The following is a 20,307-nucleotide window of genomic DNA, read 5'->3' on the forward strand; positions in this document are numbered from 1 at the left end:
ATAAGTGATGAAAGAGCTCCCTCAGACCTATTTCATAAGGGCACTAATCCCAGTCAACTGTCCTCATGGCCTAATCGCCTCTTCAATGCCCCACCTCCTACCATCACATCGGTGATTAGGTTTCAATGTGGGAATTTGAGGAGTACACATTCAGACCATAGCACCCCATGACCTACCTAAGGTCACCCAACTGGTCATAGCCACCAGGTGCTGCAAAAGCCTTGAGCTCATCTAGTGAGAACCCTCATCTATCAGAGAGGGAAAGGGCTTGTCTAAGGCTGCACAGCAGAGCTGGGACTGGAAGCCAGACCTCTGCACACCAGGCCTCGAGGGGAACCACAGGTGCTCAAGCCTTCTGAAAGCCACCTCATCACTGTGAGAGGGCCTCAGCCTCCACTGCTACAGCTGACTCTGCAGCCCCTCCCTCCAGCCGTGGTGACAGCAGAGCCATGGAAGCAGCTGGGCCTCCCAGTCCAGGCCCCTCTGGGATTGCCCTTCCCAACAGCTTGGCATGGCCCTGGCCCGCCACCTGGTGGCCACAACAACAATTGCCAGGACGTAGCCTCAGGCTCTGATCCCACCTCCCTCTCCCTGGGGGCAGCCTCTGCTACAAGGCAGTGGAGGAGCCCATGGCTCTTCCCAGAAGCCCTCTGCTCCAGTGGGCAGCATTTCTGAGACCCCTACAAAGTGCTTGGTGCTAAGCCCCAGGGCCACAGAGGCCTCTCCAGGGGTGAGGGTCACACATCTCTGAGACCATGAAGTCAGGCTGGACCGACCCTTCTAACATGATTTCCTTTGGGCAACAAAGAGTTCCTGGCACCGAGAAGGCTTTTACTTTGCAAACTCAAATGTGCAAGAAATCATTCGTTTTCACATTTGCTTTCAAATTTTCTCTCCAGTTCCTCCTCCTGGGCTCACCCACACCTGAACTTCCCCCACCTGAGAGAGCACAGATGACAGCAAGTGTCCGTGGCCCCAGAGGGAAGGAAAGGGCCTCTGGGGTCACTGCAATCCCTCTGGCCTCTAGCCCAGGCTGGCCATGTCTGTGGAGGTAGGAGGTCCCAAGCTCCTGCACTTTCAGGGGCTCAGCAGTTTACACCCGGTTGGCAGCCCCAGCTTAGGGTGCAGGCTCCCTCGCAAGCCACACAGCTGTTCTCGTTGGAGGCCCTGCCATCTCTTGGGGGGCAGGGATTGGTTTCCTGTCACCCATGGGTCCCACCACCCTCAGGGCCCTTTATAGGCTGGGGTGATTTTTGCTTTCTTTGCTGGTTCTCTCACGAGCTAGATGTTCTAGTTATACTGCTATGCTACAAACCACCCCAAAATTGAGCACATAAAACAGCCATTTTATTATAGTCATGGATTCTGTGGGTCAGAAATTTGGAAAGGGCATCATGGAGACAGTTTACCTCTGCCCATAATGCCTGAGGCGCCGGCTGGAAGATGAAGCCTGGGGTGACTTGACGGTGGTGGCAGGAACCCTCTGGTGGGCATCCTCACGTGCAGGTCTGAGGCTGACACGGGCTGCCACCTGGGACACTGACCCGTCTGCTCCACTCCACGTGGTCTGTGAGTTCTTTTTAGCACGGCAGCTGGGTTCTAAGAGTGGATGTCCCAGGAGAGCAAGGCAGAAATGCGTGGCATTTTCTAGATCTAGCCTGGGAAGTTACAGAGCATCTTCTGCCATACTCTACTGGTCAAGGCAGTCACAAAGGTCTATGCAGTCAGAGATGTGGGGTGGAGTTGGGATCAGATTGAGCACTGAGTGAAAAAGCTTCACTGCAAACAGGGATACCCCCAGAACAAAGTCCAGGCTTTGTGGGGAGGAGAAATGAAGCAGATCTGCTAAAGCCAAAAGACGGAGAACTGCTTCTGTCTGTGAGTGGGGTGGGTTGGCCAGCAATACCTGGGCTTCACAGGTCAGTATGGGGCTGGCTGAAGCCACCCATCTGGTGTTTAGGGGGCTCAGGGGCCTTCATAGAGCAAGATAAGTGCCAAGTTAGCACACCAGGGTCACCAGGCAGCCAGGACAGGTGACTATCTCGGGGTCTGATGGAAGCTCAAAGTCCAGATGCTCTGCTCAGCCCACTCCCAGGCTCCACACTGGTCTCCACCATCTGTGTGACCTGGGCTGATGACATCTTCGAACTCCACTTTCTCACTTGCAAAACGGGGCTAATTATAGTTCAATGAGTCATAGCCCATTTCAGGGGCAAGTTCTAAATCAGTAAGGCAAAAATTAGGTACACACAAAACGACCCTTGAGAACCTCTTATGCTCCCCACCAGCATGGATACACATGGTTTTGTGTATACAGTTGTGAAGAGTAAGTCTAATGAATGTCAAATGTGGACAACTGATGAAGCAGAACAGAGGGCGGATGGGGTGCAGTGGGAAAGCCAAGAGGGAGGTCTGGACTTCTGTGCCATCTGCCTTTAAGAAAATGCCCATCTCTAGTTGAGTGGGGGACAGGGCAGGGGTAGGGGTGGGGTCCCTCTAAGCCTGTCAGGTTTGCTGGGTCTGCTGACTGGCTTTTCCGTGTTGCTTTCACACCAATCCTCTATAGTGTTAAATGAACTGATAGATTTGCGTGGCATTGTACAAATTAAACTAGTTAATATACATAAAGGCTCCAGCACAGTTCCTGGCATATAATAAGTGCTCAATAAATGTGGGTTGGATTTTTTTTTTTTTTTTTTTTTTTTTTTGTGAGACAGAGTCTCGCTCTGTCACCCAGGCTGGAGTGCAGTGGTGAGAGCTCAACTCATCGCAACCTCCACCTCCAGGGTACAAGTGATTCTCATGTCTCAACCCCCAAGTAGCTGGGACTACAGGTCTACACCACCATGCCTGGCTAACTTATTTTGTGTGTGTATTTTGTATTTTTAGTAGAGACAGGGTCTCACCATGTTGACTAGGCTGGTCTCAAACTCCTGGCCTTGGCCTCCCAAAGTGCTGGGATTACAAGCGTGAGCCACTGCACCCCGCCCTGGATTCATCTTAATCTCGCTTGATCAGACCCATGCACGTGGCTCGTTTTCAGCCAGTGCTGCCATCCTGGTTGTTAAAATATCAGCATGTGTCCGCTCCAGTTGGTAAATAGCTGCTGTCTAATTCCCCATGAGTGTGACCCGCTGCCCTGCTGCCCTGGCCTCTTACGTGGGATCCCCGTGTCTCCCCATGATGCAGCAGCTTGAGGGGCGGCCTTGGTCCAATTGGGCCCCTGGGACCTGCTCAAGTACCAGGCCAGGCCTGTTCTGACTGTTGGTCCCATGAGCTTCTGGGGTTAAATATTTCAAAGATCACTCTTGCCCATGTGCCCACTGCTCTGTGAAAAGCTGGAAGCAGCAGCCAGGCACTGCCTCCTGCACTCTCGGCTGGCATTTCCTGCTGGGGCCCATGGATCCCTTGCTCAGCCTGGGCTCTGGCTCCTGCCCTTGGACAGGATTCCAGAGGCAGGTGTGTCCTCACGGTGGGGCCTCACTCCCGAGTGAGGACGAGCTGCCTCCTTTCAGGGAATGTGGTGCCCAGAGGCACCAGGGGCCTCTCAGTGGCAGCTGTCTTTGAAGTCCTTGGACCCATCTCTCCCCAGCCCTGCCTGTAGCTATGTGGGGACCCAGGCCCAGTGCCACTCAGACTTTCTCAGCCTGCCCCTGAAATACCCACTAATGCCAACCAAGAATTAACACATGCACCCGCAGGCCAGGCAGCCTGCCTGAAGCAGCTGACACAAGTGTGAAATTTCTTTGAAGTCTTGGGTTTTGTCTCAAAAAAATACACGCAGATTCTGCATTCTGCTCCATAATGTTTCCATTTTTGTTTAAATCTAAAAATAGGGCTTTAAATGACTTCCAGTGAAGAAAGTTGCCTCTCCAGGAAGATGTCGGAGCTTAGCCTGTGAGACTGTCAACACCCCTGGCCACGGGCCTCTGGACACTCAAGGCTAGAAACCGAAAAATGTTGTCCCCGCCCCTCAGGAAAGGTTGAGTCTGACTTTTCACCTCTGACCTGTGCTTAGGCACCCTCTTTGGGTCACCTCCTATTTCTGTCCCTCTGAAACTGCAGTTGGCCCTGACCCAGAGTGGTGAGGAGTGGCGGTCTCTTGCTACTACAGGTAGGATGCAGGCTTGGCAATGCCAGTGGCCATGGTTCTACCCACCCCTGCCTTGAAAGGAAAATAGCACAGCTCAAGAAAAGGGACACCCAGAGACAGCAGTGCCCTGACAACATCACTCACTCTCCTTGACCCAGCATCACCTTGGATGTCGCAGGGCTATGTGACCAGAAATTCCTCATGTTGCCCCTAAACATGGTGAGGCCCTGTCTCTACCATGCACAGATGAAAAGAGTCCTAATTAATCAACTCTCCCTAGAAAGGAGACCACTCAGAGGAGCCCTGCTCATTCTCAAAATATTCAGAGGCTATCCTGGGGAGGAGGGAGAGTATCTGTTCTCTGTGGCTCCACTGGGCCACAACCAAGACTGAGATGTGGGAGATGGAACAGGGCAGATTTAGGATGGTGGGAGGAAGTGCTTTCTGAGTCAGATCTTTCCAGGGAAAGCAGGGCCTGCTTATCAGGTAGTGAGCTCCTGTCCCTAGGGGTATGTAAGTGTAAGCTGATAACCTTCTGGTAGCAAAAAGGTAGAAAGATTGAAGCACTAGATGGGGAAGGGTGGGCTTTTGCCTCTAAAATTCCTTCCCTTTCTGAGTCTCTGGTTCCATGATACTCTCTAAGCCCTGTTCAGGGATGTTTCCTCCCCATTCCAGTGTCCAGGGTTGCTCACAGTCACCACTCCTTTCAAAGCTGGAGGCACTGCAGCAGTGAGCAGGTGGGCATCTGTGCCCTGTGTGACCTGCTGATAGCATAGACGTGGTTATCAGCCCTCTATATGTCAGGATTCTGACTAGGAAAACTCAGTGACCCAAAGTGACCTTCATCCAAACCTCTCCTTTATTTCTGTAGTTTATACACTTTGCGTGCAAACGCCCCTGGGAGGGACAGTACCTACACCTTTGGCAATGCTAAGCTTCACACAAAGAATTTTTCATCTCCTTTCTTGGATCGGGGGTGGCTTTTATTTTTCTTCCAAGAACGACTAGTCCTTATGCAGACCCAAGAAGTGGCAGCTAAGCTTCGGAGCCAGAAAAATGAGAGCCCTGAGTACAATGCCCTTACAGAGATCTGGCTTGCCCACATGTCACCCCCAACCCTAATTGAACTCACCAGGAAAACGTAAAAGGCGGGTGGGGATGAGAGGTGGGGGATTTAGATAGCATTACAATTTTTCTAAAGGGCGAGGTAGGAGTTTGAGGAATTTCTTCTAAGCCAGTCACTGATGGGGCCAGGTAGGAGAAATACCCTGAAAGCAACATGCAGCTGGACCCAACTATCTGTGAGCTGGAACCGCCAAGGGGCTCTCCTCTGACCTGGGGGCTAAAGTGCCCAGAAGGAGGACAGGCCGCTGCTCTGGCCTCCCCGGCGCAACGACCTCACCAAACAAGGCCCCTTCAGGAGTGTCCTGGACCGGTGGCCACGAATTGCAAGGCCTCGCTTGCTCTATACAGGTTGTGCAGGACATAATCCAGGTGCGGGGTGCAAGGAGCTTCACATCCCATTCCCTCACTCATTTGTAAAGGTATTACTTTAATTGTCCAGCAGATGGCAGTAAAGTATCCCAAACAAGAGGCGCCTTTCTTTGAGTTGCCCAGAAACCACTGGTTCTGCTCCTGGGTGGCAGAAAACTTGGAGAAGACAATCAGCTCTCCAGATTCCAATCTAAGAGTCAGATTCCCCCCCCCACCCCCTTTTTTTTTCTACTTCCACAACTATTTTTAATAAAAGGTTTACAGTTTTCGACGTCCAATGGTTCCCCGAGACTTACCATAAAACTCAGCTGCCGCCTCCCCACCTCATCTCACCAGCTCTCTGGGACAGGCGACCACTTGCAACTCTGGGAGGTGTCTCTTCTGTTTTTAAATCTCCGTAATTCTAAGCACTAGTTCTTGATTTCACCATTTTCGACACCATCTTTGACTTACTGTGATGGAAGATGAAGATTTATCTTTCTTACAGTCCATCCCACCCTGTCCCTCCACCACTTCCCCTCCCGTCTCTCTCCCAGCATAATTGTCTCCCTATTTTTGGTTAAGTCAGTGTTCTTGATATTTACTCATCTTCTTTGCCATCTCTGGACTTACGGGGTGCCCTCTATGCCACACGGCATTCCACCCAACATTGCTTCGGACCAACGAACCCATTTCACAGCGACAGGACAACAGGGACCTTGGGCCCGTGGAAATCGCTAGTCTAATCATGGACTCTCTCTCATCTGGAAGCAGCTGGCCTAACTGAAGGGTGGAATGGCCATGTGAACACTCAGTTAAGGTTCTGCTTGAGAGACAATGGCCTGAAAGGTTAAAGTTCTGTCTTACAGGATGAAGAATATGCTTTGATGAGGTGACCAGTAGAAGGTATGGTTCCTCCCACATCCACAATAACAGGGCCCCAAATCAGAGAGTGGGAGTGGCTTTCCTCACTATTACACCTAATAACCACATGCACTCGAACCCTCTGGGCTCTGTCGATTTGAAAGGTTTTGTTCCCGAGGGAGAAATGCTTCCATCGCGGAACACAACCAGGGGCCCATTGAGTTGGTCCATGAGACTGGACACTATGGGTGCCTCCTGCCACTGAACTGGCAACATGGGAGGAAGTCACTCTGCTGTGTGGCACAGTTGATCCTGGTGATCAAATCAGGCTGATACTGTACAATGGGAGACTATGTCTAACACCCAGACGACTTTCTGAGAGTACCTCTTTTTTTAGCTTTAATTTTTATTGTAATAGTTTTTGGGGTACAGGTGGTCTTTGATTACATGAATAACTTCTTTAGCAGTGATTTCTGAGATTTTAGTGCACCGGTCACCCAAGCAGTGTACACTGTGCCCAATATGTAGTCTTTTATCCATTACCCTCCCAACCTTCCCCCACAAGTCCCCAAAGTCCCTTATATCATTCTAATGGCTTTGCATCCTCATAGCTTAGCTCCCACTTACAAGTGAGAACATACAATATTTGGCTCTCCATTCCCAAGTTACTTCACTTAGAATAATGGCCTCCAGCTCCAACCAAGTTGCTGCAAAAGACATTACTTCATTCTTATGGCTGAGTAATATTCCATGGTGTATATATAACACATTTTCTTATCCACTGGTTGGTTGATGGGCACTTAGGTTGGCTCCATAACTTTGCAATCGCAAATTGTGAGGCATAAATGGGTGTACAGGTTTTTTTTCATATAATGATGTATTTTTCTTTGGGTAGACACCCAGTAGTGGGATTGCTAGATCAAATGGTAGTTCTACATTTAGCTCTTTAAGGAATCTCCATAGTGTTTTCCATAGTGGTTGTACTAATTTACGTTCTCACCAGCAACATAAAAGTGTTCCCTTTTCATGACATCCATGCCAACACCTATTGTTTTTTGACTTTTTAATGATGGCCATTCTTGGAAGAGTAAGGTGGTATCTCATTGTGGTTTTGATTTGCATTTCCCCGATGATTAGTGATGTTGAGCATTTTTTCGTATGTTTGTTGGCTCTTTGTATATATTCCTTTGAGAACTGTGTATTCATGTCCTTTGCCCACTTTTTGGTGGGATTATTTGTGTGTGTGTGTGTGTTTTTCTTGCTAATTTGAGTGCCTTGTAGATTCTGGATATGAGTCCTTTGCTGGATGCATAGTTTATGAATATTTTCTCCCACTGTGGGTGGTCTGTTTACTCTGCTGATTATTTCTTTTGCTGTGCAGAAGCTTTTTAGTTAAATTAGGTCCCATTCATTTATTTTTGTTTTTGTTGCATTTGTTTTGGGGGTCTTAGTCATGAATTCTTTGCCTAAGCCAATGTCTAGAAGAGTTTTTCTGATGTTATCTTCTAGAGATGTTATGGTTTCAGGTCTTGGATTTAAGTCTTTGATCCATCATGAATTGATTTTTGTATAAGGTGAGAAATGGGAATCCAGTTTCATTCTTCTATATGTGGCTTGCCAGTTTTCCCAGCACCATTTATTGAATAGAGCATCTTGTCCCCAGTTTACGTTTTTGTATGCTTTGTCAAAGAGCAGTTGGCTGTACTTATTTGGCTTTATTTCCGGGTTCTCTATTCTGTTCCATTGGTCTACATGTGTGTTTTTATACCAGTACTACGCTGTTTTGGTAACTATAGCCTTATAATATAGTTTGAAGTCGAGTAATGTGATGCTTCCAGATTTGTTCTTTTTGCTTAGTATTGCTTTGGTTATACAGGATTTTTTGGGTTCCACAATTTTAGGATTGTTTTTTCTAGTTCTGTGAAGAATGATGATGGTATTTTGATGGGAATTGCATTGAATCTGTAGATTGCTTTGGGCAGTATGGTCATTTTCACAATATTGATTCTTCCCATCCATGAGCATGGGATGTGTTTCCATTTGTTTGTGTTATCTATTATTTCTTTCAGCAGTGTTTTGTAATTTTCCTTGTAGAGATCTTTCACCTCTTTGGTTAAGTATATTCCTAAATTATTTATTTATTTATTATTTTGCAGCTGTTGTAAAAGGGAGTGAGTTCATGATTGAATTTCAGCTTGGTTGTTGTTGGTGTATAAGAGTGCTACTGATTTGTGTGTGCGTGTGTGTGTTTTCTGTTTTTTTTTTTTTCCAAAAAATCACATTGATTTTGTATCCTGAGGCTCTACTGGATTTGTTTATCAGATCTAGGAGCTTTTTGGATAAGTCTTTAGAGGTTTCTAGGTATACAGTCATATCATCAGTGAATAGTGAAAGTTTGACTTCCTCTTTTTCAATCTGGATGCCCTTTATTTCTTCCTCTTGTCTGGTTGCTCTGGCCAGGACTTCCAGTACTATGTTGAATAGAAGTGGTAAAAGTGGGCATCCTTGTCCCAATTCTCAGGGGAAGTGCAATAGAACCACTCATATGTCAAAGATGTTAGAATTAGCACAGGGATTTTAAAGCAGACTTTATAAATATGCTCAAGGACTTAAAGAACAAAAATGTTTATAATGAATGAATAGAGGGAAAATCACAGCAAAGAAGTTGAAACTCTAAACAAGAACCAAATAGAAATTCTAGACTTGAAAAGTACCATATATGAAATTTAAAAAATTCACTGATATGCATAACAACAAACAAACTGGCAGAAGGGTCAATGAACTTGAAGCTTGATAAATAGAAAGTATCTAATCTGAAGTGGAAAAAGGTTTGAAATAAACTAAACAGGGCCTCAGAAATCTGTAAGATAATATTAGTTTCCTTAACACATGTCATTAAAGTCTTAGAAGGAGAGAAAATTGATACCAGAGCAGAAAAATTATTTGATAAACTGTCCCAAACTTGGTGAAAAACACAACTTATATACTCAATAAGCTCACTGAACCCCAAGAAAGATAAAAATAAAAGGAAGCAGTTCCTAGGCACATCATAGTCTAAAGATCAAAGAGAGAGAAAATCTTGAAAGTAGCCAATGAAAACAAAAACCAAACCAAAACAACCAAACACACAAAAAAACCATATCACACATAGAGGAACACTTGCATGAATAATGAATGAGTTATCATCAGAGACAATAGAAGCCAGAACATAATGAAATACCATCTTTAATGTGCTGAAAGGGAAAAAAAAACTTAGAATTATATATCCAGAAAAAAATCCGTAAACATGGGGAAACAAAGATATTTCAAATAAATGAAAACTGAGAAAACTCACTGCCAGTAGACGTGTTTCACAAGAAATACAAAAAGAAGTTCTTCAGGCTGAAGGGAGATTACACTGAAGGATACTCAGATTTACAGGAAGGAATGAAGAACATTAGAAATAGTACACATGTAAATCGTTATAAAGGAAAAAACTTTATTTCCTTAATCTAAAAAAGATATAATTATTTGGAGCAAAAATTATAACATGGTATTATGGAGCTCATAATGTATATAGCATGTGTGTGTGTGTGTATGTCTATATATATATAAAATAAAATTAACACAAAGCAAAGGTTCTTACTTTGATGTGAAGTGACAAAATATCTATGATAAGGTAAGGACTCATATTAAAATTGCTAGAGGAAATATTACAAATGCAAAGAGGTTTTGCTAATGCAAAGAGGTTTTGATAAAAAGTAATAGAGAAAAGGTTCTTTAAAAAATGTTTAACTCAAAAGAAAACAAAAAAGGAGGAAGACAGGAACAAAAGATTCAGGTGACAAATAGAAAATCAACAGCAAAATTGATAGGCCTATACTCAACTATGTCAATAATTATATTAAATATAAATGGATTAAACACTCTAGTTAAAAAGCAGAGTTTATCAGACTGAGCTAAAAGAGAAAGAACCAATTGTGTTCTCTATAAGAGGCACTCTTTCAACAGAAATATATAGTTAGGTTGAAGGTATAAGGAGACAAAAAGATATATCATGCAAGCATTAGAAAGCTAGAGCAGGCCAAGTGTGGTGGCTCATGCCTGTAATCCCAGCACTTTGGGAGGCTGACGGGGGTGGATCACCTGACGTCAGGAGTTCGAGATCAGCCTGGCCAACATGGTGAAACCCTGTCTCTACTAAAAATAGAAAAATCAGCTGGGTGTGGTGGCAGGTGCCTGTAATTCCAGCTACTTGGGAGGCTGAGGTAGGAGACTCACTTGAACCTGGGTGGCGGAGTTTGCAGTGAGCCAAGATCATGCCATTGTACTCCAGCCTGGGTGATGAGTGAAACTCCATCTCAAAAAAAAAAAAAAAAAAAAAAAAAGCTAGAGCAGTGATATTATTATCAGGTTAAACATGTTTTAAAACAATCAGTATCAGCTGAGATGAAGAACACTTTATCAGAAAGGCATGACAATTACAAACAATTACAAATATCAGAAAGGTGTAACAATTACATACAAATGTGTATGTGCCTAATAAAGCACCTTCAATATACATAAAAAAGCAATCCTGACTAGACTAAAGGGAGAAATAGACAAAATGTACAGTCATGTTTGGAGACGCTACAACCCCTGTCTCAGAAATTAACAGAACTAACTGACCAGAAATCAGTTAAGGTATAGAAGATTATGAATAACACTATAAAGTGCTTTGATTTACCACCATTTATAGAACACCACGTCAAACATCTCCAGAGTACATATTCTTTGCAAGTACATATAGAACATTCACCAAGACATACCACATACTAAGCTACAAAATAAGCCTTAAAATTTTTCAAAAGATTGAAACTTTACAGAGTATGTTCTCTGTCAACAATGGAATTAAGTTGGATAGCAATGACAATAAGGTATCGAGAAAATCCTCAGATAATTAGATATTAACATATCTTTAAATAACTGCTTGGTGAAAGTAGAAATCAGACAGAAAATTATAAAATATTTTGGACTGAATAATAACGAAAATATATCTCAAAATGAGTGCAGTGCAGCTAAAAGTGCTTAGAAATTTATAGCTAGAAATGTGAGAAAATAAATTTTTGTTGTTTAAGCCACCCAGTCTGTTGTACTTTGTTATGGCAGTCCTAGAAAACTAATATGATGTATCACACTTCAATAAGAATCAGGGCTCCTTGAACAAATGGCTGATTCTAGAACTGGGGAAGGAAATATATGACATGAGCCTGGAACATCTTGTAGCTCTAGAAAGTAGGGAAAGGCTCAAATGCAAGAAAGAAAAAAATACTCACAAATTGATGAGCTGTCAAAGGAGAACAGGAGTCCACTTAAAGAGTTCCCAATGCAGCCGGTTGCAATGGCTCACTCCTGTAATCCCAGCACTTTGGGAGGCCAAGGTGGGAGGATTACCTGAGGTCAGGAGTTCGAGACCAGCCTCACCAATATGGTGAAACCCTGTCTCTACTAAAAATACAAAAATTAGCTGGGTGTGGTGGTATGCGTCTATAGTCCCAGCTACTTGGGAGGCTGAGACAGAAGAATTGCTTGAACCTGGGAGGCAGGTTGCAATGAGCTGAGATAATACCACTGCACTCCAGCCTGGGCAACAGAGCAAGACGAGACTCCGTCTCAAAAAAAAAAAAAAAAAGAGTTCCCAGTGGCCAATGTGGAAATAATTTGAACAATAAAATTAATAAAGTTCCATTAGATGATAACCCAAAGCATAAAATAAATATCCATAAGTCCATACTGATATAAGTCACTGATGCAATAAATTCATAAATGGGAGAAGGCAGATAAATCTCTCATGCAGAAGAATTCCAAATAATTTATTTAAAGATGCTCAGCCCTCAAAAAGGAGAAGCAGTTTGAGTGTGGCGCTAATGCCTGTCATCCTAGCACTTTAGGAAGCTGAGGCTGCAGGACTGCCTGAGGCCAGAACTTTGAGACTAGCCTGAACAACATAGCAAGAACCCTCCTCTACAAGAAAAAATATAATTAGACTGGTGTGGTGGCGTGCACCTGTACACCCAGCTACTCAAGAGGCTGAGGCTGGAGGATCACTTGAACCCAGGAGTCCAAGGCTTCAGTGATTCATGATCACAGCACTGCACTCCAGCCTGGGTGATAGAGCAAGATGCCATCTCAAAAAAAAAAAAAAAAGTTAATTTAAAAAGAGGAGGAGCATAGCTCCCCACTCTTTAGGTATTGGCTGCAAATAGTGACTTCCTTCCGACGAGTACAGTATGGAAAGAAGGGAAAAAGAGTAACTGTACTGTGGGAAAACCTGACCAACACTAACTCAGCCAGGTCTCTAAGGCCAACATTAACAGTTATAGATAATGTTGACAATATATATACTTGATATGATGTGGTGAAAATGGCACTTTACCTGTGATTTTCCACCCAATAAACCATAACCACAGTCATGACATTAAAAAAAAATTGAACAAATTCCAACAGTGGGACATCCTACAAAATGCCTGGCCAGAACACCTCAAAACTATCAAGATCATGAAAAAAAGAGAAGGAAAAGAAGTCTTTGAAATTGCCATAACCAAGAGGATCTTAAAGAGACTTGACAGTTAAATGCAATGTGGTATCCTGGATAAAATCCTAGAAAAGGAGAAAAACAACAAAACAAAAAACTAGGTGAAACCTAAGGAAATATGAATGAACTATGGACTTTAGTTAATCATAATGTATCAAAATATTGTTTGATTAACTGTAACAAATATAGTTATGTAGGATAATAGTAATAGGAGAAATTGGTGAGGGGTGCATAGGAACTCTGTACTGTTTTCCCAATTTTTCTGTAAATCTAAAACTTCAAAAAATAAAATCTACCAAAAATAAAAAATGCTAGCAAATTAAATTCATCAACATATAAAAATGATGATACATCATGACTAAGTGAGTTTCCTCCCAGGAATGCAAGTTTGTTTTAACATTCCAAAACCAATTCACCTGTTAATGGAATAAAGAGGAAATATCATACAATTATCTCAACAGATGCAGAGAAAAAGGATTTGACAGAATTTAACACTCATTTGTGATAAAAGCATTCAGCAAATTAGCAGCAGATGGGAACTTCCTCCATTTGATAAATGAAATCTATGTAGATATAATAAAATACTGTAACTCATTTCATATTGGGTTAAGTATGAATGACAAAATGTTTTTCCTCCAAAATCAGCAATAAGACATGAATACTCACTCTTGTTATTTCTACTCAGCATAGCACTGATAGTTCTAGCTAGGGCAATTAGGAAAGAAGAAAAAATGCATGAAATTGAAAAGGAAGGAAAAGAGCTGTCAGAGTTTGTATGGGGTTGAAATAGTCCGTTTTGGGCATGGACTGGCAGTCTGCCTTGGCCCAGGCAGAGAAACTCCACTGAGGGAGAGAAAAATTATAATTCCTTTTGGTGGTTGCTGGGTCAGCTGCAATGATTTATAACCTAAAAGAGGTCCAAACACAAGACCATATTCTTCCACAGAAGTTTTCTGTGTTCTGGAGCTACAGCAAGCTGAGGCTCTGATCTATAATGACAGAGGAGAAACTCTTGCATAGGTGGTTAGGAGACCAAATCACACTAGACCAGGGACCCACCTGCAAGAATCACAAACTAGTTTCCTTCCTGAAACATCTGTCAGATTTTGAACTTGTGAACTTGTGTGAGTAGGCAAATGAAAGAGCGAAGCTCAAAACATTCCAAGGTCAGACGGAACTTTCAGATTCTCAATGAAAAACCTGGTAAGGCGGCCGGGCGCGGTGGCTCACACCTGTAATCCCAGCACTTTGGGAGGCCGAGGCGGGCGGATCACGAGGTCAGGAGATCGAGACCATTCTGACTAACACGGTGAAACCCTGTCTCTACTATAAAAAATACAAAAAATTAGCCGGGCGAGGTGGAGGGCGCCTGTAGTCCCAGCTACGCGGGAGGCTGAGGCAGGAGAATGGCGTGAACCCCCGGTGGGCGGAGCCTGCAGTGAGTGCCACTGCACTCCAACCTGGGTGACAGCGAGATTCTGTTTCAAAAAAAAAAAAAAAAAAAAAAAAAAAAACCTGGTAAGGCCATACCAGGAAGAATAGGCAGGTACCAGTGGCGGACTGAGTCTTACTAATACTGTAATGCAGCCACAAGATTATCAGTCCCTTACCCCATTTTCTTAACAGAATAAAAGACTAAACCCTAATTACTGAAAGATATTATCTATAGCCTCTATGGTCCTTCTATGAGCAGCATCTGGCAGTGAGAGTGACAGTGACAAAGTAGGAGATGAGCAAGGAAGGGGGAAAATGTGAACAAAAAATAGCAGAGCCACTGCTGACCCAGTTACTGGAGTTAGCAGTAAGGACATAAAAACAGCCATGATCAGCATGTGAAAATAAATACAGGAAAAGATGCACAAGATGGATTAAAAAGTGGAGAATTAAAATAGTTAGAATATCTCTTAAAAATCCAATGGCCATTCTAGAATTGAAAATATATCAGAATTTTAAGAATTTGTTGAATGTATTTAACAGGAGACTGAACACAGTGTATGACTGGATAGTGAACTGGAACTCAATAGAAATTATCCACACTGAAGCACACAGAAATAAAGCTGGGGAGGGATGGGGAACAGAACAGAGCATAAAGGCATGTGAGGTACTAACAAAAGCTCTAACATACACATATGTGGAGTATCAGAAAGAAAGGAGAGAGGAATGAGGCATAACCAGTATTTGAATAAATCATGCCTGAGAATTTTCCAAATACCACAGATTTAGTTTTATAAAGCAAGGCAAAACCCAAGCAGGATAGATACAATGTAAAACCACATGCAGGCTTATAATAAACTGCTGAAAGACAAAGACAAACAGTAAAAAGCTGCTAGAGGAAAAAGGAACCATTACCTTAAAAGAAGTAACAGTAAAACTGATCACTGGTCTTCACTAGAATCTATGGAAGCTAGAAAAAGAATATTGCCAACTTAGAATTCTATATCCACTAAAATGTTCTTTAAAATTAAAGGTGAAATATATTTTCATTAAAAAAAAACCACATACAGAATCATCACCAGCAGACCAGTATCACAATAAATCAAACGAGAGTCTATCCTTCATGGTGAAGGAAAATGAGCCCAGAGAGAACAGACCACAGGAAGGAGTGAATAGTACCCAAGACAGTAAGTATGTAGGTAAACATAAAACAATATTGATTACTTAAACCAGCAATAATGACAATGTATCTTCAGCTCATAGTATATGTATGAGTACCAATATATGACAATAATAGCACAAAGGGCAAGAGCGGATAAAGTTGAGTTAAACTGTTGTAAGGTTCTTGCATTGTTCAAGAAGAAGTAACAGTGCAACCTTAAGGTAGACTGTAATAATTCAGGGATGCAGTTTAGGTCCACTGAAAGAAAAAAAGAACATATAACCACGAAGCTAACAGAAGTGACAAAAATAGTTGATAAGTCAAGAAAGGCATGAAAGGAGGAATTAAAAAACGAAGAATAGATGGTTCAAATAAAAATCAAATCACACGATGGTAGTTTGATAGTACCAACTATATCAGCAATTACATTAATTATAAATGGATAAATAGTATAATACGAAATAATTGTCAGATTGAACTAAAAAAACAAGATGCAAATATTAGTTGTTTGTAAGAGATACACACAATATAGGAGGACACAAGTTGAAAGGAAAAGAATGAAAAGATATTGCTGGAAACCATTAACAAAAAGCTGGTGTGGTTATATTACTATCTGATAAAGTAGACTTAAAGAAGTAACTTCCCCATATTAGTATGCTCCTCATTTCAAAGCTTCAAATATGTAAAGCAAAAATAACAGAATTTTTAAAAAAGAAATGGGCAAATTCAAAATCAGAGTTACAGATTTAACACACTTCTCTCAGAAAATGCTAAAACAAGCAAGCAGACAAAAAACAGTGAAATACTGAATATTTAAACAACACAATTAAGCAATTTTATCTAGTTAATGTATATACAACATTATATTGAATAACTGCAGAATGAATATTATTTTGAAGTGCTTGTGGAACATTTACCACAATAGACTACACAATGGGTCACAAAGCAATTAACACAAATTTCAAAGAACTGAAATTATACAGAATATGCTCTCTAACTGGAGTGGAGTTAGTTAGAAATCTATATAAAAAGGCAACTAGAAAATCTCTAAATGCTTGAAAATTAAGCAACACACTGCTAAATAGTCCCTGGGCCAAAGGAAACATTACAACAGCAAATATTTAGAGTGGGATAATGAAAATTGTGAGCTGCATCTAAAGGCTGTGGTTACAGAAACATTTATAGCCTTAAATGCAATTCTTAGAGAAAAAGATATACGGAAAATTAATGAATCTAAGCTTCCATCTCAGGAAGATAGATAAACAACAGCAAATTAAACCTCAAGAAAGTGGAAGGAAAGAAATAGTAAAGATGAAAGCAGAAATCAAATAGGAAAAAAAATACACAATGGAGAAAATGAGCAAAGATAAAAGTTAGGCCTTTAAACAAGTAAATAAAATGTATAAACCCCTACTAAGAAGAGAGACACAGACAGACACACACATACACACACACACACACACACACACACACAGAGAGAGAGAGAGAGAGAGAGAAACAGAATATCAGCTAAGAAAGTGGGCTATCAGTACAGGTTCTAGAGACATTTAAAAGATATCATGGTTTTTTTATATTATTATTATACTTGAAGTCTTAGGGTACATGTGCACAATGTGAAGGTTCGTTACATATGTATACCATGTATACACGGTATACATGTATACACGGTATACATACGCCATGTTGGTGTACTGCACCCATTAACTCCTCATTTAGCATTAGGTATATCTCCTAATGCTATCCCTCCCCACTACCTCCACCGCACAACAGTCCCCGGAGTGTGATGTTCCCCTTCCTGTGTCCATGTGTTCTCATTGTTCAATTCCCACCTATGAGTGAGAACATGCAGTGTTTGGTTTTTTTGTCCTTGCAATAGTTTGCTGAGAATGATGATTTCCAGTTTCATCCATGTTCCTACAAAGGAGATGAACTCATTTTTTATGGCTGCATAGTATTCCATGGTGTATATGTGCCACATTTTCTTAATCCAGCCTATTGTTGTTGGACATTTGGGTTGGTTCCAAGTCTTTGCTATTGTGAATAGTGCCACAGTAAACATACATGTGCATGTGTCTTTATAGCAGCATGGTTTATAGTCCTTTGCATATATATCCAGTAATGGGATGGCTGGGTCAAATGGTATTTCTAGTTCTAGATCCCTGAGGAATCGCCACACTGACTTCCACAATGGTTGAACTAGTTTACAGTCCCACCAACAGTGTAAAAGTGTTCCTATTTCTCCACATCCTCTCCAGCACCTGTTGTTTCCTGACTTTTTAATGATCACCATTCTAACTGGTGTGAGATGGTATCTCATTGTGGTTTTGATTTGCATTTCTCTGATGGCCAGTGATGATGAGCATTTTTTCATGTGTTTTTTGGCTGCATAAATGTCTTCTTTTGAGAAGTGTCTGTTCATATCCTTCCCCCACTTTTTGATAGGGTTGTTTGTTTTTTTCTTGTAAATTTGTTTGAGTTAATTGTAGATTCTGGATATTAGCCCTTTGTCAGATGAGTAGATTGCAAAAATTTTCTCCCATTTTGTAGGTTGCCTGTTCACTGTGATGGTGGTTTCTTCTGCTGTGCAGAAGCTCTTTAGTTTAGTTAGATCCCATTTGTCAATTTTGGCTTTGGTTGCCATTGCTTTTGGTGTTTTAGACATGAAGTCCTTGCCCATGCCTATGTCCTGAATGGTATTGCCTAGGTTTTCTTCTAGGGTTTTTATGGTTTTAGGTCTAACATTTAAGTCTTTAATCCATCTTGAATTAATTTTTGTATAAGGTGTAAGAAAGGGATCCAGTTTCAGCTTTCTACATGTGGCTAGCCAGTTTTCCCAGCACCATTTATTAAATAGGGAATCCTTTCCCCATTGCTTGTTTTTGTCAGGTTTGTCAAAGATCAGATAGTTGTAGATATGCAGCATTATTTCTGAGGGCTCTGTTCTGTTCCATTGATCTATATCTCTGTTTTGGTACCAGTACCATGCTGTTTTGGTTACTGTAGTCTTGCAGTATAGTTTGAAGTCAGGTAGCGTGATGCCTCCAGCTTTGTTCTTTTGGCTTAGGATTGACTTGGTGATGTGGGCTCTTTTTTGGTTCCATATGAACTTTAAAGTAGTTTTTTCCAATTCTGTGAAGAAAGTCATTGGTAGCTTGATGGGGATGGCATTGAATCTGTAAATTACCTTGGGCAGTATGGCCATTTTCACGATATTGATTCTTCCTACCCATGAGCATGGAATGTTCTTCCATTTGTTTGTATCCTCTTTTATTTCATTGAGCAGTGGTTTGTAGTTCTCCTTGAAGAGGTCCTTCACGTCCCTTGTAAGTTGGATTCCTAGGTATTTTATTCTCTTTGAAGCAATTGTGAATGGGAGTTCACTCATGATTTGGCTCTCTGTTTGTCTGTGATTGGTGTATAAGAATTCTTGTGATTTTTGTACATTGATTTTGTATCCTGAGATTTTGCTGAAGTTGCTTATCAGCTTAAGGAGATTTTGGGCTGAGACAATGGGGTTTTCTAGATATACAATCATGTCATCTTCAAACAGGGACAATTTGACTTCCTCTTTTCCTAATTGAATACCCTTTATTTTCTTCTCCTGCCTAATTGCCCTGGCCAGAACTTCCAACACTATGTTGAATAGGAGTGGTGAGAGAGGGCATCCCTGTCTTGTGCCAGTTTTCAAAGGGAATGCTTCCAGTTTTTGCCCATTCAGTATGATATTGGCTGTGGGTTTGTCATAAATAGCTCTCATTATTTTGAGATACATCCCATCAATACCCAATTGAGAGTTTTTAGCATGAAGGGTTGTTGAATTTTGTCAAAGGCCTTTTCTGCATCTATTGAGATAATCATGTGGTTTTTGTCTTTAGTTCTGTTTATATGCTGGATTACATTTATTGATTTGTGTATGTTGAACCAGCCTTGCATCCCAGGGATGAAGCCCACTTGATCATGGTGGATAAGCTTTTTGATGTGCTGCTGGATTCGGTTTGCCAGTATTTTATTGAGGATTTTTGCATCAATGTTCATCAAGGATATTGGTCTAAAATTCTCTGTTTTGGTTGTGTCTCTGCCAGGCTTTCATATCAGGATGATGCTGGCCTCATAAAATGAGTTAGGGAGGATTCCTTCTTTTTCTATTGGTTGGAATAGTTTCAGAAGGAATGGTACCAGCTCCTCCTTGTACCTCTGGTAGAATTTGGCTGTGAATCCATCTGGTCCTGGACTTTTTTTGGTTGGTAAGCTATTGATTATTGCCACAATTTCAGAGCCTGATATTGGTCTATTCAGAGATTCAACTTCTTCCTGATTTGGTCTTGAGAGGGTGTATGTGTTGAGGAATTTATCCATTTCTTCTAGATTTTCTAGTTTATTTGCATAGAGGTGTTTGTAGTATTCTCTGATGGTAGTTTGTATTTCTGTGGGATCGGTGGTGATATCCCCTTTATCATTTTTTATTGCATCTATTTGATTCTTCTCTCTTTTCTTCTTTATTAGTCTTGCTAGCGGTCTATCAATTTTGTTGATCTTTTCAAAAAACCAGCTCCTGGATTCATTAATTTTTTGAAAGGTTTTTTGTGTCTCTATTTCCTTAAGTTCTGCTCTGATTTTAGTTATTTCTTGCCTTCTGCTAGCTTTTGAATGTGTTTGCTCTTTCTTTTCCAGTTCTTTTCATTGTGATGTTAGGGTGTCAATTTTGGATCTTTCCTGTTTTCTCTTGTG

At 41.7% G+C, this 20,307-nt stretch overlaps 1 long non-coding RNA gene across 1 annotated transcript in view; it reads right to left on the reverse strand.

Moving 5' to 3' along the window:
* Positions 1-1,296: 1,296 nt before the first annotated feature.
* Positions 1,297-20,307, reverse strand: part of LOC129136419 (uncharacterized) — a 38,814-nt gene continuing 19,803 nt past the window's right edge. The window contains exons 4-5 of the long non-coding RNA XR_010147539.1: positions 5,884-6,039; positions 1,297-2,219 (exon numbers count right to left, since the gene is read on the reverse strand). This is a non-coding gene — a long non-coding RNA (uncharacterized LOC129136419). The remainder of the gene's footprint in view (positions 2,220-5,883; positions 6,040-20,307) is intronic.

Source organism: Pan troglodytes, chromosome 9, assembly GCF_028858775.2.
Source record: "Pan troglodytes isolate AG18354 chromosome 9, NHGRI_mPanTro3-v2.0_pri, whole genome shotgun sequence".
Taxonomy (NCBI): domain Eukaryota; kingdom Metazoa; phylum Chordata; class Mammalia; order Primates; family Hominidae; genus Pan; species Pan troglodytes.